Source organism: Dendrobates tinctorius, unplaced genomic scaffold (genome assembly GCF_039654945.1).
Source record: "Dendrobates tinctorius isolate UK_male_01 unplaced genomic scaffold, ASM3965494v1 ptg000138l, whole genome shotgun sequence".
Lineage (NCBI taxonomy): Eukaryota > Metazoa > Chordata > Amphibia > Anura > Dendrobatidae > Dendrobates > Dendrobates tinctorius.
In genome coordinates this window covers 2,342,678-2,369,960 of record NW_027361806.1, presented here as the reverse complement: position 1 = coordinate 2,369,960, position 27,283 = coordinate 2,342,678, and the positions used below count along the sequence as shown (strand labels likewise).

The following is a 27,283-nucleotide window of genomic DNA, read 5'->3' as shown; positions in this document are numbered from 1 at the left end:
TCGGTATCAGTAGATGTCTCGTTGATAGCAAGTTATGACCTATCTCGAGACAACCCTTTTAAATTCGCTGAAAGAAACATTATAGGCAAAGCTATGGGGTCTGTAGGTTTCTCGAGGTCGCAAGTCACTTATGCTAGATGCCCAAAATGTGGCATCATGCAGGCACCTTATAAAAATGATTCCCTAGTATAAGCTGCAGGTTCCACTACACCTCGTGAAACTCAACACAACCAGCCATAGAGTCACCATTTGGTGACTTACTGTGCTAGCAGTGAGATTATGAACTTCTCTGCCATGTGATTGTTGTAATGGTTTATTCACTAAAAAATTTCAAGGAGGGTTACATAACTTACAGGTTATGGGTACAAGACTCTGTGATGGGGCATTGATCCAGGGAACTAATCTGATTTCCGTATGTGGAGTCGGGAAGGCATTTTTCCCCCAATATGGGGCAATTTGCATTTGCCCTAATAGACATATTTTCATTCCCTGGTTAGTATTCCTGGAAGCATTTGCCTACATTCTTACATAATACTGTGTGATCATTAAACTTGTTCTCTCTTTAAAAGACTTACTGCTAGACTTTCCTGTCTCGTTCAGGGTAATCCTGCCATCTCTGTGTCCATCACTGCTCCATTTAAGAGCTGGGGTCAAAGGGCTGCACACACACTTTGGCTCTTTTAGGGTTTGTCCACACAGAGGTTTTTTAAAGAAATGTTGAGAGTAGAAACAGAGCGGAAACTCTCCAAATCCTACTCAAAATTTTCAAATGCTTGGAGTTTCTGGTCAGTTTTTGAACCCAAAACTCAACAAACAGACTCAGTATGCACATAGTCTTAAATGTTCTTTTCAGTTATAGTCTCTTGAAACATATTCCCTTTTTTTACAGATCCGAAGGATAGTTTTACTTATGGCTTTCTGACTCCGTGGATCGGTATGTGATCTTGTACTAGTTGATGTGCCTGGAGACAATAGATTCTTGTTGATGATTTCATCGGAATACAGTGATCAACTTTGTCTATGGGCACCATCAAACACCCCCTTTCAAAAACTAGGCCACATCTTAAAGCCTCACAAAGCTCATTTTTAACATTTGCATCACTCAGGGGAAGGATTGCTGGTGTTTTCAGGACAGAAGTGGTTTCAGCACCGCCGGCTGCTGACCCCGGGATTCAACTATGATGTTCTGAAGCCGTATGTCAGACTGATGTCCGACTGTGTCACCATCATGCTGGTAAGGACAGAAATATCTATTTAACAACCATTCTTGAACTCATTCCTGTTCTTTTCTCATTTTTTTAGGACAAATGGGAACGTCTTATTACCAAAGACTACCCAGTGGAGCTTTTCCATCATGTCAGCCTCATGACACTGGACACCATCATGAAATGCGCCTTTAGCTGTCACAGCAACTGCCAGATGAACAGGTTTGTCAAAAAACTGTAAAATAACGTTTTTTGGTATTATTAATTTGGATTTGCTAAAAGAATAAGTTGTACAGTATTACAGAAACATGGGTGCTTTCTTCAAATAACAGCACCACCTCCATTCACAAGGTGTGGACCAAATATCTTCCAAAAACGGCAAAACACCAGACTTAGCCCATGGTCAGAAGGAAGAAATCAGCCATGTTTTTCTAATCTTGTACAACATCAGGAGCCCACTCCATATGAAGCAGTCAATAATGAACCTAGCTACTGAGCAGTTAGACAGAGGATGCGGGCTCCTTAGTCAACCCATATCTCACTGCAACACGATCATGGAGTGCGTATGGGTTATTGCATCACCTACTGTCTAGTGAAGCGAGGCATACGAAAAAAGTGCACAAGGTTGCTGTTTACTGCAAACCCTCGCCAAAAAGAGAGGGGCCCCCACAAACCTTTCTCAACCTGCTGAACCAGAATACATCATAAGGGTTAGGAGAGTGGATGGCTTCCCTTCAGCAAACTTTAGGTAGAGCTCACCCTTCTCTAATCTTCCATCTTGGCTGCCACCCCAGTGTCCACTAGGACCTAAAGTCAAGGTTTTCTTTTCCCAGAAAGATGCCATATGCGATCTTATTGTCAAGATCTCAGTGTGGGTTTGACTTGCACACGTGGGGTTAATGTCTGGAACCAGTGCTGATGACTGGCATTTCTGGGGTTAAAGGTTGTGATCCCAGTGCAGACTCTTACCTGCACACCTGGGGCTTATGATTGTGGCCTCTCCCTGGCTCTGGGATAGCTTCTTATAGCCTCAGGATGCTCCCATCCCGTCAGTTACTGTATACTTTCGCCCTTGGCAGAGTGTGGTGACCCCTGAGTGTGTTTGTGCTGTGTTCTTGATTATCTGATACTATGTGTATGACTCAGTCTGTTCTCTGGATGTTGCTTGTTGGATTCTGCTTGGTACCTTCTATGTCTGTTTGGTTTTGATCTTTGCTTGGCCCCGACTTTCCGTTCTGTCTTATCCCTGGTACTTTACTGTTATCTCTGTGTATGACCCAGTTTGTCTGACTTTGAAAATTCCTGTATTAGTGTTCTGCCTATCTCTGATAGCAGGACGCTAAGCCCCGCCCCTTGTGGTCACATGACCGTAGGTGCTTCACTGCTCACTGACTTTAGCTTCTCCAGGTCCTGTTTCCTTGAACTATCCGGCCGTCTCTGACCCCGGGCCCCTCTGCAGTGTGGGTGAGTCCTTGCTCAGCGGTGGCTGCACGCTGACCTTAACAGGACCGTGACTCTTATACATTTCTTGGTAACATGTGAGGTGGCCAGGGTGATAATCATGGCAAAGGGCTGCTGTTCCGACACACTCTGTCACCCCGCAAAGAAAACACAATGTCCCATCTGTTGTGTGATCTGTGTGCAATGCAAGTCACTCACTTTTAGGGTAACGTTACACTAAGCGACGCACCAGCGATTCCGACAACGATACGACCAGGTAAGGATCGCTGGTGCGTCGCTAGTAAGCTGTCAAACAGTCAAATTTACCCAACGACGCAGCAACGATCTCGACGTTGCTTAGTGTCACACAGCAGCGATTCTGACAACTCCCGCCTGCGTCCAAGATTTCTGAGTCGCTAACGAGGTCGCTCGTCAGTGTCAAACACAGCGATGCAAGCTGGCCAGCGGGACACCAATGATCAAAAAATGGCCCAAGACATTCGATCACGATCAACGACATCGCAGCGGGCGCCTGGTCGCTGCTAAGTGTCACACGTAACGAGATCGCTGGCGAGGTCGCTGTTGCGTCACAAAATCGGTGACGCATCAGCGATCTCGCTTAGTGTGAAGTACCCCTTAGATTGGAGTTCACCTCAGGTTGCACGATTCCAGTTCCAGATATCGTCACACACTGATTACCAGAGTCCAAGTCCATTTTTAACAAAACAACTTTACTCAACAAGTTTAGTTCAGTCACAGATATCGCACAGTAATTCTCACTGATCATAGATCCTTCACAGAGTAATTCTCACTGATCATAGATCCTTCACATAATACACCATCTTACACCTAAAACGTACCCGCTTTACCAGGAAGGGATGCAGGGCATGGCTTGACCTCAGCACACCCTTACAAACTCTTGGCTTGACTAAACATGCCCAGGCAATATCATGCTTTTATTTTTAGAGAAAAGGTTCTATCGGTTAGTCTCTCTTTTGATCCTGTTTGTCCAGGTAGCTGGCAGTAAAATAATGTAGCGGTCTTGTTTATGTCAGCACTAAGTGTCTGATTACTACCCTCCCCCTCCCTTTGCCAATTGGGTCAGTTTTCTGTGAGTGGCTTTGGACCCCTTTCCACATAAGGCTGGCGCAGTGATGGACACAGACACTGAAAAAAAAAACTGAAACTGATTTTTACTGAACTTGAGGAAGGAAAGTGATTTGTTACAGTTTTCCAATGAGGCCACGCACTTGATGGTTACACATTTGATTGTACAGATTGCTTCTTTAGAGAGGAAGGAGACTAGAACTCTAGTGCCACCTCGTGGAAGTAGCAATCTTAAAAGTCAATATCGACCCTTTAACGAGCCTTGGCCACGTGACTTGGGATACAAGTCAAATCAGAACCTTTATTTGCAGACACGTGTTTCAGGGTGTTTGCCCCTCCTCAGTGCACAGTAAGAGGTCTCATTTAGCTGTATGAGAGGCCTCTGATTGCGGTTTAAGGAGCCACTCTCCACATGGAGGCACAATACCCGCCCTTTAGGCATTTTATTGTAGCACAGAGTTTTCAGTGGTTACATAAAAGCAAAAATGTAAAGGTTTATGCTTACATTTCAACATTAAGGCACAGAGCTTGAAAGTTTAAGGACAATACAGTGGCACTGAGCTTAACATTTACACAAGAGTATAGTAGTGCTTGATCATAACCCAGAAATACTGGAGCACTGAGCTTGGTGGTTGTGGTATAGGACAGGAACAGTTTCACTAGCAAACAGAGTTAGATGTCCGCAATGGCTCATATCTAGAAGCAGTGTCTCTTATAGGTGCAGGATACAATAGAATTTGGAGTCGCACTTCTAGGCCACGGCCCTCCTCTTTCTCTAAGGTCATAGCATGCTCCCAGTACAGGCCACAATGAAGTCCACCTTCGCTGGGGAAAGCAAAGCTAGTCATCATAGGGCACAGCTGCTATCACGCCATCCATTTTACTGTCAGGCCAGGCTAAATTCACCAAAAGTGGTTTAAGAGTAAACAGGTTGGCATGGTTAATCACTGTAGATCAGAGTGAGACTCGCTGCACTTTTCCAGGGGTGACAGTTTTGGCCAGGGCGCTGCTCTTACACTGTCCAAGGTAGTCATCAGACAGCAGTCCATAACTCCTCGATGTGTCTAGAGCCACCTTTCGGTGGTGGCATCGCCTTCAGCATATTTTCCTGTTTTGACATTTCAAAACATGTCTTAGCATAGCATAGCTGGCAATCACAGTAATGAATTTCATGAACCCTCTTTACTGTCAGGTTAACCTCCGGCCTTCAGGCCACTGCCTGCACAAACTAACTGCTTGAGAAAGAAGTTTATCTGGGCTGTATACATTTCCTAACTAGCCTCTACTGTCCAGCTAGCGTACTCTCACCCTACAGTTTGCCAGTTCACACTACACAATAGATTTTATTAGAAAAAAAACAAGAAAAAAAGGCTTAAAACGGAGCAGTCTTGCAGTTCTGTCTTTCGTGGTTCCTGCAGCAGTCCCGCAGTCCTACTCTGGTCCTGTCTCCAGTGATCCTGCTCTGTCCTTCTGTCTACGCTCCAGTCCTGCAGTCCTACTCCGGTCCTGTCTCCAGTGATCCTGCTCTGTCCTGCTGTCTATGCTCCTGTCCTACAGTCCTACTCTGGTCCTCTCTCCAGTGATCCTGCTCTGTCCTGCTGTCTATGCTCCAGTCCCGCAGTCCTAATCCGGTCCTGTCTCCAGTGATCCCGCTTCGTCCTGCTATCCCTGGTCCGGCCCTGCAATCCTACTCTGGTCCTACCTCCTACAGTCTCGTGCTCCTACTCCAGTCCGTTCTGAGCCGCCCCTCTCGGTACCGGCTATTGTGGTACCCGAACCCCTGGGCCTGCTCCTAACGATCCCTGTATAGGGGTCGGCTCCACCTGGCAGCTCGCCCGGGGCCCCTCGGTGCCAAGGTCCAGAGGGTCCACTCCTGGAGATTTTCCTCACCTGACCAGCCGTGGTAACAATTACAATACACATTGCCCGTGGTATGTTGAGCGTTATGTGACACCTTATTATATATTTTGTAAATGAAAGGAAGTTTATATAAGATTGCATTTAGATCTGGATATTATATAGCTTCTGTGATATGCTTGCAACTAGTTAGGAATCCAGTCTGATCTGTATTGGCTAGAGGCATCATTATAATTGGAAATATTTTTGTATTGTATTATTTGTTGGATTAATAAAATGTATTTTTAAACCATATATTCTTTTGCCTATCCATTCTGGTGGGAGGCTTTCTGATGTACATCCCATAAAGCTGGACTGATCTCTTACCTGGACCATCTGTCTCCAGATATCCCATACACCCCATCAGGCGGCCTCTATGAAATAAGAAATATTATGATGAATCCTTAGTAAACTTTGTCCAACCAAATGGCCTAAATCTTTTTCAACCTGTTTCCTTATGCTGTAAAGCTGTCTGCATGCCTGAAGGTTATGTTTTATCATTAATTCTGCATGCCAGGGAAGACCTGGGAAAGCTGCCATACACCACCATGTGCATTAAGGAAAGCATGCGCCTCTTTCCTCCTGTTCCGGAAGTGGTTCGCCAACTTAAAGAACCAATCACATTCTTTGATGGACGGAGCCTGCCCAAAGGTGGGTGAAATCATAAAAAAACTGACTCTATCTACATATAAAAACTCACAACTCATCTATATATACACTCACTGGCCACTTTATTAGGTACACCTGTCCAACTGTGTGTTAAGACTTAATTTCTAATCAGCCAATCACATGGCGGCAACTCAGTGCATTTAGGCATGTAGACATGGTCAAGACAATCTCCTGCAGTTCAAACCGAGCATCAGTATGGGGAAGAAAGGTGATTTGAGTGCCTTTGAACGTGGCATGATTGTTGGTGCCAGAAGGGCTGGTCTGAGTATTTCAGAAACTGCTGATCTACTGGGATTTTCACGCACAACCATCTCTAGGGTTTACAGAGAATGGTCCGAAAAAGAAAAAAAATCCAGTGAGCGGCAGTTCTGTGGCCGGAAATGCCTTGTTGATGCCAGAGGTCAGAGGAGAATGGGCAGACTGGTTCGAGCTGATAGAAAGGCAACAGTGACTCAAATTGCCACCCGTTACAACCAAGGTAGGCAGAAGAGCATCTCTGAACGCACAGTGCGTCGAACTTTGAGGCAGATGGGCTACAGCAGCAGAAGACCACACTGGGTACCACTCCTCTCAGCTAAGAACAGGAAACTGAGGCTACAATTTGCACAAGCTCATCGAAATTGGACAGTAGAAGATTGGAAAAACGTTGCCTGGTCTGATGAGTCTCGATTTCTGCTGCGACATTCGGATGGTAGGGTCAGAATTTGGCGTAAACAACATGAAAGCATGGATCCATCCTGCCTTGTATCAACGGTTCAGGCTGGTGGTGGTGGTGTCATGGTGTGGGGAATTTTTTCTTGGCACTCTTTGGGCCCCTTGGTACCAATTGAGCATCGTTGCAACGCCACAGCCTACCTGAGTATTGTTGCTGACCATGTCCATCCCTTTATGACCACAATGTACCCAACATCTGATGGCTACTTTCAGCAGGATAATGCGCCATGTCATAAAGCTCGAATCATCTCGGATTGGTTTCTTGAACATGACAATGAGTTCACTGTACTCAAATGGCCTCCTCAGTCACCAGATCTCAATCCAATAGAGCATCTTTGGGATGTGGTGGAACGGGAGATTCGCATCAGGGATGTGCAGCCGACAAATCTGCGCCAACTGTGTGATGCCATCATGTCAATATGGTCCAAAATCTCTGAGGAATGCTTCCAGCACCTTGTTGAATCTCTGCCACGAAGAATTGAGGCAGTTCTGAAGGCAAAAGGGGGTCCAACCCGTTACTAGCATGGTGTACCTAATAAAGTGGCCAGTGAGTGTATATATATATATATATATATATCTGTTTATCTATCTATCTATCTATCTATCTATCTATCTATCTATCTATCTATGTATTATGCTATGTTTATATATAGCATATATGAAGAATTTCTGTGCCTTCTTTCTACAGGTACCATTGTTCTCATCTCTATATGTCATCTCTATATATCTTATAAACTGGTGCCCCAGTATCTGGGAAGATCCAGAGGTAATACTATAAATGTGTAATGTTCCCATCCATCTCCTATAACTCCATTCTGCTTTATTAAACAGGACTTGGCATTTATAAGTATCCAGTATCTCGACTGTAGGGATTCGCTCTGGTAGGCAATAGCTGGGCGGCAGTAATGAGGCAACACACAGGCATAAAGTCCAATTTCAGTGGTTTTACTGTCACTCAGTAACCAGCAGCTTAACAAAACATGAGGGAAATAAAACACATACTCCAGTTTGGAGAACCACTGATCCCAGACTCACCCCTTGCACGGGACAGGCGTAACTAAGCAGCTGCCAGGTCCTGCGGCATCCGCCAGGTGCCATTCCCGGGGTTCTTCTGAGTCTTGCTGCAACAGTCCTGCAGCACGGGCATCCTATATACAAGTTGCAGGCTGCGTCCACACAAGTCCCTGTAGTTTCCAGAAACACACTCACACTGTGGCATTTACCAACCTCCATTACTTAGGGCCTAACCCCTCCCACCAGTGAGGTAGACATCACATGGGCTGATCACGTGACCCTGACATCATCGCAGGTCCCGTCTTTAAGGAAAAACCCAGCCAAACATTAACCTACTAGGAGAAACATATCTTCCATCCAGTAAAACACCCTTTACTGTACCACATACCTCCCCCTATGTTCACCCCTAGAGAGGTGGACACATGACATACAGTGAACTCTGGACAGGGCATCTGCATTCCCCTGTAGTCTGCCTGCGCGATGTTCTACTGAAAACTTAAAGTTTTGCAGGCACAGGAACCACCTGATGACTCGGGCATTCCTCTCCTTAGCTTGACTCATCCACGTAAGAGGGGAATGATCTGTCACCAACCGAAATGTTCTCCCCAGCAAATAGTAGCGCAACGATTCCAGTGCCCACTTGATGGCCAGGCACTAGAGTTGAGCGATACCAGCCGATACTTGAAAATATCGGATCGGAATGGATCGGCCGATCTTAAAAAAAAATATCGGTATCGCCGATTCCGATACCGGGAACCAATGCAAGTCAATGGGGCCAAAATATCGGAATTAAAAAAAACCCTTTCTTTCCTTGTAGGTTAATTCTACATGAAGAAAAACAACTAAGAATAATGTAGAATGTATTGTGGGAGGTGGAGGAGACATTAAAGCCATAGAGTTTTAGCCCAATCAAAAGGAATAGCAGGAATTAAACTTTTTTTTTTAAAGACGTTAGGAGTTACAAAGATATTGACTATGTTAGCCTCATTTATATTTTGCCAGACATGTATGTCTTCTTCTTCTTTCTTCTTCTTTCTTATTCTTCTTCCCTTTTTTACCTTCTTCTTCTTCTTCTTCTTCTTCTTCTTATTCCTTTTTTTACATTCTTCTTCTTCTTCTTCCTTTTTTTACATTCTTCTACTTCCTTTTTTTACATTCTTCTTCTTCTTCCTTTTTTTACATTCTTCTTCTTATTCCTTTTTTTACATTCTTCTTCTTCCTTTTTTAAATTCTTCTACTTCCTTTTTTTACATTCTTCTTCTTCTTCTTCTTCCTTTTCTTACATTCTTCATATTCTTCTTATTCAACAATTATTATTCTACATATTCAACTTCTTCATCTTCTTCCTATTCTTCTTCATCATATTCTTGTTTGTGTCAGGCATTCCTGTAGTTGTTATCTAGAAAAGTTAGAAGTTTACACCTTCCGTTCTGCCTGTCACAAAAGATTTACAACAGGATTTGTCCGCGTTCAGTTTGGCCTGCAGCAGCAGGCCTTTTCCAGGGGCACCACGAGGAGGAACGGACTCACCCCCATACACTGCTTAGTCTTCTTCTGCTTATAAATAAGATAATATCATTTGCTCAGAGTATTAGTCTTATGCTTAATGTTCTTCTGCTTTGTTTTTTTTATGCTTCTTTGTCTTCTCTCTCTTGTTGTTCTGCATCTTGGTGGTTGTCTTCCTGTTCTTTGTCCTCTTGAACCAGCTGACGGTACTGGCACCCGGAGGGGCAGCAGAAGGAACAAGAGCCAATGGCACTACCGAGGACCAGCTGACGGTGCTGGAACCCGGTTACTAAGCAGGAGGTACCTGTGCTACAAAGCACTACCAAGGACCAGCAGACGTTGCCGGAACTCGGATACCGAGATGGAGGCACCTAGGCCAAAGGCTCTGACGAGAACCAGCTGACGGTGCTGGAACCCGGAGGGGTAGCATAAGCTGCAAGAGCAAATGGAAATAGCGAGGACCAGCTGACAGTGCTGGCACCCGGAGGGGCAGCAGAAGGAATAAGAGCCAATGGCACGACCGAGGACCAGCTGACGGTGCTGGAACCCGGTTACTAAGCAGGAGGTACCTGTGCTACAAAGCACTACCAAGGACCAGCAGACGTTGCCGGAACTCGGATACCGAGATGGAGGCACCTAGGCCAAAGGCTCTGACGAGAACCAGCTGACGGTGCTGGAACCCGGAGGGGTAGCATAAGCTGCAAGAGCAAATGGAAATAGCGAGGACCAGCTGACAGTGCTGGCACCCGGAGGGGCAGCAGAAGGAATAAGAGCCAATGGCACAACCGAGGACCAGCTGACGGTGCTGGAACCCGGTTACTAAGCAGGAGGTACCTGTGCTACAAAGCACTACCAAGGACCAGCAGACGTTGCCGGAACTCGGATACCGAGATGGAGGCACCTAGGCCAAAGGCTCTGACGAGAACCAGCTGACGGTGCTGGAACCCGGAGGGGTAGCATAAGCTGCAAGAGCAAATGGAAATAGCGAGGACCAGCTGACAGTGCTGGCACCCGGAGGGGCAGCAGAAGGAATAAGAGCCAATGGCACAACCGAGGACCAGCTGACGGTGCTGGAACCCGGTTACTAAGCAGGAGGTACCTGTGCTACAAAGCACTACCAAGGACCAGCAGACGTTGCCGGAACTCGGATACCGAGATGGAGGCACCTAGGCCAAAGGCTCTGACGAGAACCAGCTGACGGTGCTGGAACCCGGAGGGGTATCAGAAGTTACCCCTGAAAAGCAAAGTTGGCATGCCGCAAGCTGGCCGCAGTTACCGAATCACACAGTCCTACAGGGGGTGCTTGTCCTACTGGCACTATGGAACAAGCCTTTCTTACCAGAACCCGCAGTCCACATAGGAAGCACCTAAACTGCTGGCACCCTAGCCTCGGCTAACCCAACCGCAACACGACATGGCAACTTGGGGTGGCAAACTGACATTGACACTTCCCGGAAACAGCAGGCAGGGCTGGAACCAAGCTGGGCAGGAGGGAGTACCCGTGCCAAAGTCAGTTATGAGCAGCAACTGGCGATGTTGGAGCCCAGGACAAGCACTTAGCAGGCTGAGGCCTGATGTGCTGTCAATTGGGAGGCAGCAGGACAGATTGCCATCAAAACAGCAGGGGAACAGCTGACGTTACTGAACCCCTGATTAACTGACCGGACTGAACACCTGTAACACAGGAACAAGTGTGGATTGTGCAGACGCCACTTCGGAGCTGTAACTGGCAGGGTTGGAGGACAGGGGAAATACGAGAGACAGTGGAGCCACAGGCCTAATTGGAGCACGGTTAAAAATCAGTAGTGGTACGACTGTGTAGGCAGCAGGAGACTTTGCCATCTACACAGCAGGGGATCAGCTGACGTTACTGAACCCCACTGAGACACGGGAGCAAGTGTCTCTTTCCGTGTGGACGGCACTTCCGAACTACAACTGGCTGTGTTAAAGCCCAGGAAATTGGAGGGTGTAGGCAGAGGCCTACTGTATTTTGAATGAGGTGACAGCAGGAGAGACTGCCATCCACACAGCAGGGGATCAGCTGACGTTACTGAACCCCACTGAGACACGGGAGCAAGTATCTCTTTCCGTGTGGACGGCACTTCCGAACTACAACTGGCTGTGTTGAAGCCCAGGAAATTGGAGGGTGTAGGCAGAGGCCTACTGTATTTTGAATGAGGTGACAGCAGGAGAGACTGCCATCCACACAGCAGGGGATCAGCTGACGTTACTGAACCCCACTGAGACACGGGAGCAAGTATCTCTTTCCGTGTGGACGGCACTTCCGAACTACAACTGGCTGTGTTGAAGCCCAGGAAATAGGAGGGTGTAGGCAGAGGCCTACTGTATTTTGAATGAGGTGACAGCAGGAGAGAGTGCCATCCACACAGCAGGGGATCAGCTGACGTTACTGAACCCCACTGAGACACGGGAGCAAGTATCTCTTTCCGTGTGGACGGCACTTCCGAACTACAACTGGCTGTGTTGAAGCCCAGGAAATAGGAGGGTGTAGGCAGAGGCCTACTGTATTTTGAATGAGGTGACAGCAGGAGAGACTGCCATCCACACAGCAGGGGATCAGCTGACGTTACTGAACCCCACTGAGACACGGGAGCAAGTATCTCTTTCCGTGTGGACGGCACTTCCGAACTACAACTGGCTGTGTTGAAGCCCAGGAAATAGGAGGGTGTAGGCAGAGGCTTACTGTATTTTGAATGAGGTGACAGCAGGAGAGACTGCCATCCACACAGCAGGGGATCAGCTGACGTTACTGAACCCCACTGAGACACGGGAGCAAGTATCTCTTTCCGTGTGGACGGCACTTCCGAACTACAACTGGCTGTGTTGAAGCCCAGGAAATTGGAGGGTGTAGGCAGAGGCCTACTGTATTTTGAATGAGGTGACAGCAGGAGAGACTGCCATCCACACAGCAGGGGATCAGCTGACGTTACTGAACCCCACTGAGACACGGGAGCAAGTATCTCTTTCCGTGTGGACGGCACTTCCGAACTACAACTGGCTGTGTTGAAGCCCAGGAAATAGGAGGGTGTAGGCAGAGGCCTACTGTATTTTGAATGAGGTGACAGCAGGAGAGACTGCCATCCACACAGCAGGGGATCAGCTGACGTTACTGAACCCCACTGAGAGACGGGAGCAAGTATCTCTTTCCATGTGGACGGCACTTCCGAGCTACAACTGGCTGAGTTGAAGCCCAGGAAATAGGAGGGTGTAGGCAGAGGCCTACTGTCTTTGGAATGCGGAGACAGCAGGAGAGACTGCCATCTCCACAGCAGGGGAACAGCTGGCATTGCTGAACCCCACTAACACTTGAACGAATGTGTTTGGCTCTGTGGAGACGACACTTCTGAACACCAACTGACGCTGTTGGAGCCCAGGATTAGGCGAGGAGCAGGCTGGGGCCTACTGGATTTTGGCAGGTGAAGGCAGCAGGAGACTTGCCATCTCCACAGCAGGGGAACAGCTGGCAGTGCTGAACCCCATTAACACTTGAACGAATGTGTTTGGCTCTGTGGAGACGACACTTTTGAACACCAACTGACGCTGTTGGAGCCGAGGATTAGGCGAGGAGCAGGCTGGGGCCTGTTGTTTTTGGCAGGTGAAGGCAGCAGGAGACTTGCCATCTCCACAGCAGGGGAACAGCTGGCAGTGCTGAAACCCACTAACACTCGAACGAATGTGTTTGGCTCTGTGGAGACGACACTTCTGAACACCAACTGACGCTGTTGGAGCCCAGGATTAGGCGTGGAGCAGGCTGGGGCCTACTGGATTTTGGCAGGTGAAGGCAGCAGGTGTAACAACCCTGCTGGCATCACGGCATGGCCTCCCATCCCCAGCGCACCAACTTACTTTCTCCTTCAAACCATGCTGTGAAATCTGTCTGTTGCCAGCCCTGAGCTCCATGTGCTATGCCTCTTGTTTTCCTGCTTGCTCTCCATGTTTCCTGACTGTGTGTATAGGGGGGCGGCGCCTGAACTCTCTGGTTCTTATGCGGTCTGGGTGCACCTGTGTAATCTGTCCCTGACCAACCACCTGGAGCCCTTGACTATTTAGTTTCGCCACTCCCACTGAAACATTGCCTGAGCAATGTCTATACTCAGTTAGTATTCCGCTGCTGAGCTAGCCAGGCCCTGTTCTGTTTGTCTCCTTCTCTGGAGGATTCTCTAGTCTTGCTTTGTACCCTGTCTGCCTGCCGGGAGGCTGAATATCCTGGCCCCTGAGTCTTTGTCCCTGTGCCTCTGTCTGAACTCAGTCTTACCTCTGTCTGTCAGTCTCCTTGTTTGTGGTTCCTTCCCTGCCGTGTCTTTCCTTGTGTCCTCTTTATCTGTGCATCTGCACGGCTCCCTAGCCGCTCTGTCTGCACGGCTCCCTAGCCGCTCTGTCTGCACGGCTCCCTAGCCGCTCTGTCTGCACGGCTCCCTAGCCGCTCTGTCTGCACGGCTCCCTAGCCGCTCTGTCTGCACGGCTCCCTAGCCGCTCTGTCTGCACGGCTCCCTAGCCGCTCTGTCTGCACGGCTCCCTAGCCGCTCTGTCTGCACGGCTCCCTAGCCGCTCTGTCTGCCCCGCACTCCTGCGGCGCTGCCTGCTCCGCACTCCTGCGGCGCTGCCTGCTCCGCACTTCTGCGGCTCTGCCTGCCCCGCACTCCTGCGGCTCTGCCTGCTCCGCACTCCTGCGGCTCTGCCTGCCCCGCACTCCTGCGGCTCTGCCTGCTCCGCACTCCTGCGGCTCTGCCTGCTCCGCACTCCTGCGGCTCTGCCTGCTCCGCACTCCTGCGGCTCTGCCTGCTCCGCACTCCTGCGGCTCTGCCTGCTCTGCACTCCTGCGGCTCTGCCTGCTCTGCACTCCTGCGGCTCTGCCTGCTCTGCACTCCTGCGGCTCTGCCTGCTCCGCACTCCTGCGGCTCTGCCTACCTACATCTCCTGTGTGAACAGGTCCAAACCTGTTCTCTCATATACCACACCTTCCTGCTTATATCCATACCTGCATCTCCTGTGTGAACAGGTCCAAACCTGTTCTCTCATATACCACACCTTCCTGCCTAGATCCATACCTGCATCTCCTGTGTGAACAGGTCCAAACCGGTTCTCTCATATACCACTCCTGCTTGCCCTGTGTCTCCAAGCCGTGTCCGCTTGCCCAGTGTCTCCAAGCCGTGTCCAGTGTCTCCAAGCCGTGCCCGCTTGTCCAGTGTCTCCAAGCCGTGCCCGTTTGCCCAGTGTCTCCAAGTCGTGTCTCCAAGCTGTGCCTGCCTGCCAGTGTACCAAGCCGTGCCTGCTTGCCCAGTGTCTCAGCCTGCTTGTCACTCGCACCTGTCCAGGTGTCCTGTTCCCGAGTGGGATCAGCAGCCACAGCCAGACACCACCCTGGAGTGGCACCCGGCAGCTACCTGCCGCACAAGCCTGACCTCACCATCAGAGGCTCCAGTGAAGACCAAGGTAGCTGTCGCAGTCACGCCCCTTCCAGGGTAGTCTGGTCTGTGGCACAGTGGGGCCACAACCCCCGGCTCACGCCATTCAGCCAAGGCGCGAGCGTGACAGTTTGCTCAGGCCATGGTCCCCGCTGAGTCCCATGTCTTTCCGCTTGCGGAGCATGATGAACTTTCTCCCTGCCAGTATGAGCAACCAGAGGAATTTGTTCCGTCCTGCGTGGTACCGATCGTGGAGACCTCTGAACCAATCATCATCTCCAATGCTCTCTACAATCAGCTCCTGGCCTATGAAGAGCACAACCCAGCAGACCCGCCTAGGTTCTATGGGGACCCTAAAGAGTGCCAAGGGTTCCTGAAGAGATGCCTGCACTACATCCTGCAGAATGAAGCTTGTTTCCCCTCTGATCGGGTCAAGGTGGGATACATCATGTCCTACCTAGCTGGTGATGCCTTGATGTGGATCTGTCCCCTTTGGGAAGCAGGGGATCCTGTCGTCATGAGCCTGGGGGCCTTCCTGGTGGCCTTCCGTAAAGTGTTCGACATGCCTCGTCCAGCTGCTCTTGAAAAGTCTTCCCCTCCAAGCTTCCAGAGACAAGAGGAACCTGTGGGTGAATCGTCTCAACCTCCTATGACTGTTTCGTTGCCTTCTGGGAGCTTTGGGGTGTTCGAGCCACCAGCCACACAGAGTCGGTGTGTGGTCTCCATTCTTCAGCTCCAGAACCCGGCATGGGCATCATCTAAAGGTGGTCGAGCCCTCTTTGAGAATAGTCTAGTCCTGCAAGGACAACTACAGCTCCAGGTCGGAGCTTTATACACGAAGAAGTTCATCTGCCACCTGCTGACTGGTATGCCCATGGGTCATTGTGATCCAGAGATTCTAGCACCCATTTATGTCTGGAAACCTAGCAGGGCACCGTGCTTGAAACAATCAAGTGACAAGAGGTGTCTGGTTCCCTTGCGTCGCATTCAGTCAAGGTCGTCTTCTTCGCCTGGTTTGCTAGTCGCCGAGTCAAGGTGTGAGGGTGCCTCTGAAGAGGGGGAGGCGGTCTCAGTCTCCTCACACATCCCCAGCGACTATACCAGTGTTCTGCTCCCAAGAGCACCCCTGCCTCTTGATTGTCTTCCCCAGGATAAAGGGCTGAAGATGGATCCAGAGTGTATGCCTTCAGCTCCCCTGTGGCCTAGGGGTGAGGGTCCCAAGACAGAGCTTCTCTCATCCTCTAACCAGAAGGATGTGGTTCAGTTTTTTCAGGGTAACAGGCTGAAGTGGCTCCCTGTATGTATGCCTCCAGCTTCCATTTGGCAGGTGGGTGAAGAGGTTGGAACAGCGGCCTACGTATCTCCGTTCCTCACCAATCGGGAGGAGGAGGTCCAATTTTTCTGGCATGTTGGGCTGAAGTTAGACTCAGTGAGGGTGTCTGCTGTTTCTAGTTGGCCGGCTGATGTAGGGGTCAAGTCTGAGGCTTCCAGGTCCCTGCTTTCTTCCACTCTGGAGGAAGAGATCCAAGTCCTTATACCCTCGGTGTTGGAAGCTGACTCCATCGGGCATCAAGAAGCTTGGCACCCTGGGATTCCTGATGGCACACATATTCCACCCTACGTGAAGGATGTCGTGTCAACCTGGACTGTGTGTGGTCCCATACTCCTTCTTCAGGTCATTCTGGCAGGCTTGAGGAAGAGGGGCCGTAAAGGGGGGGTACTGTAACAACCCTGCTGGCATCACGGCATGGCCTCCCATCCCCAGCGCACCAACTTACTTTCTCCTTCAAACCATGCTGTGAAATCTGTCTGTTGCCAGCCCTGAGCTCCATGTGCTATGCCTCTTGTTTTCCTGCTTGCTCTCCATGTTTCCTGACTGTGTGTATAGGGGGGCGGCGCCTGAACTCTCTGGTTCTTATGCGGTCTGGGTGCACCTGTGTAATCTGTCCCTGACCAACCACCTGGAGCCCTTGACTATTTAGTTTCGCCACTCCCACTGAAACATTGCCTGAGCAATGTCTATACTCAGTTAGTATTCCGCTGCTGAGCTAGCCAGGCCCTGTTCTGTTTGTCTCCTTCTCTGGAGGATTCTCTAGTCTTGCTTTGTACCCTGTCTGCCTGCCGGGAGGCTGAATATCCTGGCCCCTGAGTCTTTGTCCCTGTGCCTCTGTCTGAACTCAGTCTTACCTCTGTCTGTCAGTCTCCTTGTTTGTGGTTCCTTCCCTGCCGTGTCTTTCCTTGTGTCCTCTTTATCTGTGCATCTGCACGGCTCCCTAGCCGCTCTGTCTGCACGGCTCCCTAGCCGCTCTGTCTGCACGGCTCCCTAGCCGCTCTGTCTGCACGGCTCCCTAGCCGCTCTGTCTGCACGGCTCCCTAGCCGCTCTGTCTGCCCGGCTCCCTAGCCGCTCTGTCTGCCCCGCACTCCTGCGGCGCTGCCTGCTCCGCACTCCTGCGGCGCTGCCTGCTCCGCACTCCTGCGGCTCTGCCTGCTCCGCACTTCTGCGGCTCTGCCTGCTCCGCACTCCTGCGGCTCTGCCTGCTCCGCACTCCTGCGGCTCTGCCTGCTCCGCACTCCTGCGGCTCTGCCTGCTCCGCACTCCTGCGGCTCTGCCTGCTCCGCACTCCTGCGGCTCTGCCTGCTCCGCACTCCTGCGGCTCTGCCTGCTCCGCACTCCTGCGGCTCTGCCTACCTACATCTCCTGTGTGAACAGGTCCAAACCTGTTCTCTCATATACCACACCTTCCTGCTTATATCCATACCTGCATCTCCTGTGTGAACAGGTCCAAACCTGTTCTCTCATATACCACACCTTCCTGCCTAGATCCATACCTGCATCTCCTGTGTGAACAGGTCCAAACCGGTTCTCTCATATACCACTCCTGCTTGCCCTGTGTCTCCAAGCCGTGTCCGCTTGCCCAGTGTCTCCAAGCCGTGTCCAGTGTCTCCAAGCCGTGCCCGCTTGTCCAGTGTCTCCAAGCCGTGCCCGTTTGCCCAGTGTCTCCAAGCCGTGTCTCCAAGCTGTGCCTGCCTGCCAGTGTACCAAGCCGTGCCTGCTTGCCCAGTGTCTCAGCCTGCTTGTCACTCGCACCTGTCCAGGTGTCCTGTTCCCGAGTGGGATCAGCAGCCACAGCCAGACACCACCCTGGAGTGGCACCCGGCAGCTACCTGCCGCACAAGCCTGACCTCACCATCAGAGGCTCCAGTGAAGACCAAGGTAGCTGTCGCAGTCACGCCCCTTCCAGGGTAGTCTGGTCTGTGGCACAGTGGGGCCACAACCCCCGGCTCGCGCCATTCAGCCAAGGCGCGAGCGTGACAGCAGGAGACTTGCCATCTCCACAGCAGGGGAACAGCTGGCAGTGCTGAAACCCACTAACACTCTAACGAATGTGTTTGGCTCTGTGGAGACGACACTTCTGAACACCAACTGACGGTGTTGGAGCCCAGGATTAGGCGAGGAGCAGGCTGGGGCCTACTGGATTTTGGCAGGTGAAGGCAGCAGGAGACTTGCCATCTCCACAGCAGGGGAACAGCTGGCAGTGCTGAACCCCACTAACACTTGAACGAATGTGTTTGGCTCTGTGGAGACGATACTTCTGAACACCAACTGACGCTGTTGGAGCCCAGGATTAGGCGAGGAGCAGGCTGGGGCCTGTTGTTTTTGGCAGGTGAAGTCAGCAGGAGACTTGCCATCTCCACAGCAGGGGAACAGCTGGCAGTGCTGAAACCCACTAACACTCGAACGAATGTGTTTGGCTCTGTGGAGACGACACTTCTGAACACCAACTGATGCTGTTGGAGCCCAGGATTAGGCGTGGAGCAGGCTGGGGCCTACTGGATTTTGGCAGGTGAAGGCAGCAGGAGACTTGCCATCTCCACAGCAGGGGAACAGCTGGCAGTGCTGAAACCCACTAACACTCTAACGAATGTGTTTGGCTCTGTGGAGACGACACTTCTGAACACCAACTGACGCTGTTGGAGCCCAGGATTAGGCGAGGAGCAGGCTGGGGCCTACTGGATTTTGGCAGGTGAAGGCAGCAGGAGACTTGCCATCTCCACAGCAGGGGAACAGCTGGCAGTGCTGAACCCCACTAACACTTGAACGAATGTGTTTGGCTCTGTGGAGACGACACTTCTGAACACCAACTGACGCTGTTGGAGCCGAGGATTAGGCGAGGAGCAGGCTGGGGCCTGTTGTTTTTGGCAGGTGAAGGCACCAGGAGACTTGCCATCTCCACAGCAGGGGAACAGCTGGCAGTGCTGAACCCCACTAACACTTGAACGAATGTGTTTGGCTCTGTGGAGACGACACTTCTGAACACCAACTGACGCTGTTGGAGCCCAGGATTAGGCGAGGAGCAGGCTGGGGCCTGTTGTTTTTGGCAGGTGAAGGCAGCAGGAGACTTGCCATCTCCACAGCAGGGGAACAGCTGGCATTGCTGAACCCCACTAACACTTGAACGAATGTGTTTGGCTCTGTGGAGACGACACTTCTGAACACCAACTGACGCTGTTGGAGCCCAGGATTAGGCGAGGAGCAGGCTGGGGCCTGTTGTTTTTGGCAGGTGAAGGCAGCAGGAGACTTGCCATCTCCACAGCAGGGGAACAGCTGGCAGTGCTGAAACCCACTAACACTCGAACGAATGTGTTTGGCTCTGTGGAGACGACACTTCTGAACACCAACTGACACTGTTGGAGCCCAGGATTACGCATGCCGCATGCAGAGGCCAATGGGCAGCGGTTTTTATGGAGGTTGTGGACTACTACTGATTCTAACCATGCTCCACTTAGGCCTCTGGCTCCACTGTCTCTACTATTTACCCTGGCCTCCAACCCCGCCAGCTACATCTCTGAAGTGGCGTCAGCACAATCTACACTTGTTCCTGTGTTACTGGTGCTCAGTCCCGTCAGTTGATCCCCTGATGTTTGTCCGGCAAGTTTGCCAGCTCTGTCCTCATTCCCACTACTGGTTATGGGAATGTGGACAGAGCAGGAGACCTTGCCGGACACACATCAGGGGATAAACTGATGGGACTGAGCCACAGGAACACAGGAACAAGTGTAGATTGTGCTGACGCCACTTCAGAGATGTAGATGGCGGGGTTGGAGGTCAGGGGAAATAGTAGAGACAGTGGAGCCAGAGACCTAAGTTGGGCACGGTTAAAAATCAGTAGTGGTTTGAATGTTGATGGAGCTGGTGACTTTGCCGTCCACACAGCAGGGGATCAGCTGGCATTACTGAACCCCACTAACACAGGAGCTAGTGTGTTTCTCTGTGCAGACGACACATCTGAGCGACAACTGGCTGTGTTGAAGCACAGGGATTATAGTTCAGGTGGTAGAAAAATGAACACACCAGCAGACCTGGATACAGTTGCCAACCACTAATTTAGTCTGTAAGAGGAATGGCAAAGTCTTTGGAGATCCAGGCCTTGTTCATTTTCAGAAAAGTCAGCCGGTCAACATTATCGGAAGATAGTCGCGTGCGACGGTCTGTTAGTACACCACCTGCGGCACTAAAGACACGTTCCGATAATACACTGGCAGCAGGGCAAGCCAGCACCTCCAATGCATACTGGCTAAGCTCTGGCCATGTATCCAGCTTAGAGACCCAAAACTTGAAGGGGGAAGAGCCATCTGGGAGTACAGCGACAGGGCAAGACATGTAGTCTGACACCATCTGACGGAAGCGTTGCCTCCTGCTGACTCGAGGCGTCGCTGATGGTGTAGACAATTGTGGTGGACACACAAAACTTTGCCACATTTGGGCCATAGTGGTCTTGCCTTGTGCTGCGGCGCTGCCTCTGCTCCCTCTTTGTGCAGAGTTTCCTCCACTGCCTCGACGCAAAGAGCTGCTTTTTAAAGCACTAGCAACAATGCTGTCGGGTGGAATGGAAAACATTATGGACTGCACCAGTGACTCTTCGTACTCCCGCATTTTACGCTCCCGGTTCAACGTTGGTATGAGCCTTTGTACGCTGTCCCGGTAGCGAGGATCTAGGAGGGTGTACACCCAATAATCAGCCGAGACGAGAATGTGGGCGATGCGGCGGTCGTTTCTCAGGCACTGCAGCATGAAATCAACCATGTGCTGCAGACTCCCAACTGCCAAAGAACTGCTGTCCCCTGTTTGAGGCGTGACCTCGGCCTGCTCTGCATCACCCCACCTTCGCTGTACATACTGAGTAGAGGTTTGTGTACCTCCCTCCTCTGGAGAGATGTCTTCCTCCTCCATCGACTCCTCCTCATCCTCCTCACAAAGTGTCCCCTGCCTAGGCCTTTGTGAGGAAACACGTAGCGCAGACTGTCCAGAAGCAGATGGCATTTGGGACTCCTCATCCTCCACCTCTTCCGAAACCTCATCCCTTAGTGCTTGCAGTGTTTGTTGAAGCAGGCAGATAAGGGGGACAGTCATGCTGACTAGTGCATCATCTGCACTCGCCATCCGCGTGGATTCATCGAAGGCACGCAAAACGAGGCAGATGTCCTTCATAGAGGCCCACTCAATGGTGCTGAAGTGTGAACGGCGCACAGTGCGACTTGTTTGCGCCTGATGCAGCTGGTACTCCATGACTGCTGCCTGCTGCTCACACAACCGCTCCAACATATGTAACGTTGAATTCCACCGGGTGGGTAGGTCACATATGATGCGATGTTCCGGAAGGCCAAATCGTCGCTGCAGAGCAGCGAGGCGCGATCTTGCCGTGCTGGAACGTCGCAAGTGAGCGCACTCTATGCGGACCTTGTGCAACAGTGCATCAAGATCCGGATAGTCCCTCAGAAAGCTCTGCACGACCAAGTTAAGAACATGTGCCAGACATGGGATGTGTGTGAGGTTGCCTAGGCCAAGAGCTGCCACCAGATTTCGGCCATTGTCACACACTACCAAGCCCGGCTGGAGATTCGCTGGCCCAAACCACACATCGCTCTCCAGCTTGATAGCATTCCAGAGCTCTTGCGCTGTGTGGCTTCGATTCCCCAAAGAAATTAATTTGAGTACAGCCTGTTGACGTTTGGCCACGGCTGTGCTCATATCGGTCGTAACAGGCTCCTGCTCTGCTGTTTCTGAGGAACTTGAGTAGGAGGAGGAGTCTATGTGTACAGACTGGAGTCCTGCAATCCGTGGCGTTGGAAGAACACGTACAGCGCCACTCTCCAGATCCGTACCCGGCTCCACAACATTGACCCAGTGGGCAGTGAGGGAAAGGTATCGTCCCTGTCCATGGTTACTGGTCCACGCATCGGTGGTCAGGTGGACCTTGCTACTAACGGCGTTTAGTAGCGCATGTTTTATTTTGCCCTCAACATGTTTCTGCAGGGCAGGGACGGCTCGCCTGCTGAAATAAAAGCGGCTGGGCACGTTGTATTGGGGGACTGCCAATGCCATTAAGTCCCGGAAGGTGTCAGTGTCCACCAGCCTGAATGACAGCATTTCAACTGCCAGAAGTTTGGCAATGCCAGCATTCAGAGACTGTGCTCGGGGATGGTTTGCCGAGTAAGGGCGCCTTTTATCCCATGCCTGTGCTACCGATGGCTGTGATGGATGGGAACGTGCTGCTATGGGTGTAATCTGACAGGGTCTCCGGACAACAGTGGCAGAGGTTCTTCCTTGGCGATCCTGTGAGGAAGCCGAACCAGCAGTGTGTGAGCTGGAGGAAGAGGCCCCAACACGAACTGAAGAGGTGGTAGGTGGTGCTGTACGTTGGCCTACGTCTTCAGGGTGTCTCTGCAACTCCAACTCGTGCTTGGTGCGCACATGTTTCCACATATTTGTGGTATTGAGGTTGCTGACATTTCTCCCTCTTTTGACTCTGATGACACAGCTTGCATTTGACAAAGCAAATGTCATCTGCAACTGTGTCAAAAAAGGACCACGCACTGCAACTCTTGGGAGCGCCCGGTTTGCCTTTGGAATGAGGAATGCTCCTAACGGGTGCCGAAGTGGAGGGTACAGGCAACCAAGTCTTCCCCCTCCCTCTGCCTCCTGTTTTGGCCGGTAGGGGAATCTCTTCCTCCGAGCTGCTCCCACCACCTTCCTGTTCCTCACGCCATGATGGGTCAAGGACCTCATCATCTTCCCTCCCCTCTTCAAACAGCTGCTTCTCCGGGGTTGTCTCGCCAGCACCGTACGCACCAGAAAGTGGCAACTGAGTCTCGTCATCATCTGATGCGTACTGAGGTGTGCTGACCATAGGCACTGGCCCACTCGCCTCTTCAGATTCAGAGGGACAAAGAAGTTGCGCATCACTGCATACTCCCTCTTCTTCACATTCAGGAATGCTGCTTGGCTGGCCCCCTCTTTCCAAGCCAACAGATTCCGAGAACAGAAGTAGAGACTGTGATGGCTCCTGTCCATGTCTCTCTGACTGCCTGGGCACTTTGGCAGGTGGTGAAGAGACAGATGGTTGCTCTTCGGTGCTCTGACCCTGAGAGGATGCGGAAGTAATTGAAGTCGATGCGTTAGCTGCCATCCATCCGACAACGGCTTCAATTTGTTCCTCCCGCAGCAGTGGGGTACGTTGAGGTCCTACAAAGCTGCGCATAAAGGACTGTTGCCTGCTAAAACTGGGGGATGCTGATCCACTGGTGCCCGCAGCAGGCCCAGAATCCCCACGTCCTCTACCTGTAGAATCCCCACGTCCTCTCCCTGCAGAATCCCCACGTCCTCTCCCTGCTGAAACTCCACGCCCACGCCCACGCCCACGCGCCTTACTCCCTGCCTTCTTCATCTTGCAAGACTGCTTAAGATAGGCAGAAAAGTACAAAGGGGGGCCTTAGTGTGCTTATTCCTGAACAGCTGGTTACAGGTACAAGAAACACTAATTTTATGAAGTGTGTGTGTGTGGACTAGACTTTAATAGGAGCTGATGTGGCCTACACAAGTTCCAAATGTAGTGTTTGGTGAACTTTTTTTTGTGGTTTCTTTGTTGGAAACAAACTCAAAGTATGTGAACAAAGAATTGAAACTGATAGTATCACCAACTTTTTGGAGCTATTACAATGCAGGCAGGTAACCTACAATGCAAAAGATGAGGCTCCAAAAAAATTGGGTAATACTAATCTGGCTGCGCCGGCAGGGCACAAGCCAGAAAAAAAGGCTCCTCTATCTACTCCTATATAGTGTTTGCAACCAACCAATGTTGATGGATACGGATGGATGCACACTAATAGGAGAAGAAAAAATGAGCTGCACTCAAAGACAAATATGTGTGAGGCAGTGACGCACGTTGAGCGTCCTACAACCAGACGTAGCTGCAGGACACTCTACTCAGCGTGAGCTGCACTCACACACAGTCAGAGACCTCTCAGACAGCCGTCAACAGTGCAGCTAAGTGGGCACTGGCACTGACAGGCTGCAGAAAGGCTACGCTGTGTACTCCTATATAGTGTTTGCAACCACCGTAGATGGAGACGGATGGATGCACACTAATAGAAGAAAAAATGAGCTGCACTCAAATAAAAATATGTGTGAGGCACTGACGCACGCTGAGCGTCCTACAGCCAGACGTAGCTGCAGGACACACTACTCAGCGTGAGCTGCACTCACACACAGTCAGAGACCTCTCAGACAGCCGTGAACAGTGCAGCAAAGTGGACACTAGCACTGAAAGGCTGCAGAAAGGCTCCGCTGTCTACTACTAGTGTTTGCAACCAACGTATATGGATACGGATGGAAGCACACTAGATTGAAATTATGTAAAAAATGCAGCTCAAAAAATAAAAGATGTATGAGGCAGCAGTGATCACACTGGGTGGCCTACAGCCTGACGTGGCTGCAGGACCCACTCCACAGCGTGAGCTGCACTCACACAGCCCTTGCAGACAGCTGTGAACACTGCTGCTAGGGCAAAGAAGGCTACAGTGGTGGTTTATGTAGCCTGGGTAAAGCACTAGATGTTTGGTGGAATCGCTATTTCTAACTGTCCCTCACAGTCTTCTACAGCAGCCTGTCCCTAACTGAATTCACAGCAGAGTGACCAGAAATGGCGGCTGCGGTGGCTTTTATAGTGCATCATGACATCATTTCGGCAGCCAATCACAGCCATGCCAATAGTTAACATGCCTACATGCCTAACAGGATGTGCCCACACTTCGGAGGATTCCCATTGGCTTAATCAAAGCAAGCAGGCTCATAGCATGATGGGAACTTCCGATTCCGATTCCGGAATCCGATATGACAAAAGTATCGGAAGTCCGTATCGGAATTCCGATACCGCTAATATCGGCCGATACCCGATACTTGCGGTATCGGAATGCTCAACACTACCAGGCACTCTCTCTCCACAATACTGTACCGGGTTTCAGCTGGGGTAAGCTTCCGGCTTAGAAAACTAACGGGATGCTCTTCCCCATTAACTTCCTGAGACAGCACGGCACCGAGGCCTATCTCAGAGGCATCAGTCTGCATCACGAACTCTTTTTTGAAATTTGAAGTGATCAGGACTGGTGTACCACACAGTACCCCTTTTAATTTTGTAAAGGCCTCCTCTAACTGATCATTCCAGTGGACCATCACAAATTTTTTTCCTTTTAAACAATCTGTTAAAGGCGCGGACAGGGTTGCAAAGTTGGGAATGAATCGCCTGTAATATCCCACCAAACCCAAAAAGGCCTTTACCTGCTTTGTTGTGAGAGGACGGGGCCAGTTCTGAATTGCCTTGACCTTGTTCACTTGGGGCTTGAGAACTCCCCTCCCAATGACATAACCCAAGTACTGGGCTTCCTCCAAGTCTATGAAACACTTCTTTGGGTTGGCAGTTAGCCCTGCTTGTCGCAGGGAGTCTACCACTGCCTATACTTTTACTAAGTGGCTTTCCCAATCGGTGCTGAACACAATAATATCATCTAGATAGGCTGAGGCATAGCGGCGATGGGGACGGAGAACAATATCCATTAACCGCTGGAAGGTTACTGGAGCGCCATGCAACCCAAAGGGTAACACCTCATACTGGAACAGCCCCTCCGGTGTTATAAACGCCGTCTTTCCCTTCGCCGCCTCTGTTAGGGGTACCTGCCAATAACCTTTTGTGAGGTCCAGAGTTGTAAAATACCGTGCCTGCCCAAAGCGCTCTAGCAACTCGTCAACCCGGGGCATGGGGTAGGCGTCAAACTTTGAAATGTCATTGAGTTTTCTAAAATCATTACAGAATCTTAGAGACCCATCAGGCTTGGGTATTAGAACTATTGGGCTGGCCCACTCACTCTGAGACTCTTCTATGACCCCTAACTGTAGCATCATTTTTACCTCTTCCGAGATGGCTTGTCGTCGGGCCTCAGGCACTCGATATGGCTTTAATCGGACCTTGGCCTGTGGCTCTGTGACAATGTCATGTTGGATTAGAGAGGTGCGTCCAGGGAGCTCCGAAAAAACATCTGTATTTCGGCTGATGAACTCCCGGACCTCCTGAACCTATTTAGGAGACAAAGTATCTGCAATTTTGACCGCGGGTTGGGCTTCTCCTGCCTCGCCCCGAGGTAACGGAGCCTTTTCCATCTGAAACACTGGCAGCGGACTATCCCCACCAAGGTGCTCTCTATCTTTCCAGGGTTTAAGCAAATTAATATGGTAAACCTGTTCTGGCTTTCTCCGACCTGGTTGGTGTACCTTGTAGTCTACTGGTCCCACCTTCTCCATGATCTCGTAGGGTCCCTGCCACCTTGCGAGAAATTTGCTATCTACGGTAGGCACAAGCACCAAAACTCGATCCCCAGGGCTAAAGGTTCTTACCCGAGCCTCCCGGTTATAGACCCGACTCTGTGACCGTTGTGCTGCCTCCATATGTTCCCGGACCAAAGGTAGGACTGTCTCCATTCTCTCTTGCATTTTTGCAACATGTTCTATCACACTTTTGTGGGGAGTAGGTTGGTTCTCCCAGGCCTCTTTGGCTATATCTAGTAAGCCCCGTGGATGTCTGCCGTACAATAGTTCAAAGGGCGAGAACCCCGTAGATGCCTGAGGTACCTCCCGCACTGCAAATAACAAATATGGCAATAACAGATCTCAGTCCTTCCCATCTTTGGAAACTGCCTTTTTTAACATGCTCTTCAGTGTCTTATTGAATCTTTCTACCAGACCATCTGTTTGGGGATGATAGACCGAGGTACGCAACTGTGTAACTTTTAACAACCGGCAGAGTTCCTTCATAATTTTTGACATAAAGGGGTTCCCTGGTCTGTTAAAATCTCTTGCGGAATTCCCACCCGTGAAAACATACCCATGAGTTCCTTTGCTATAAGCTTAGCTGATGTGTGGCGCAGAGGAATGGCCTCAGGATATCGGGTTGCATAGTCTAGAACTACAAGAATGT

The 27,283-nt window shown here is 50.7% G+C and overlaps 1 pseudogene; it reads left to right on the top strand.

Moving 5' to 3' along the window:
• Window positions 1-27,283, top strand: part of LOC141048869 (cytochrome P450 4A6-like) — a 47,568-nt pseudogene that overhangs the window by 2,446 nt on the left and 17,839 nt on the right.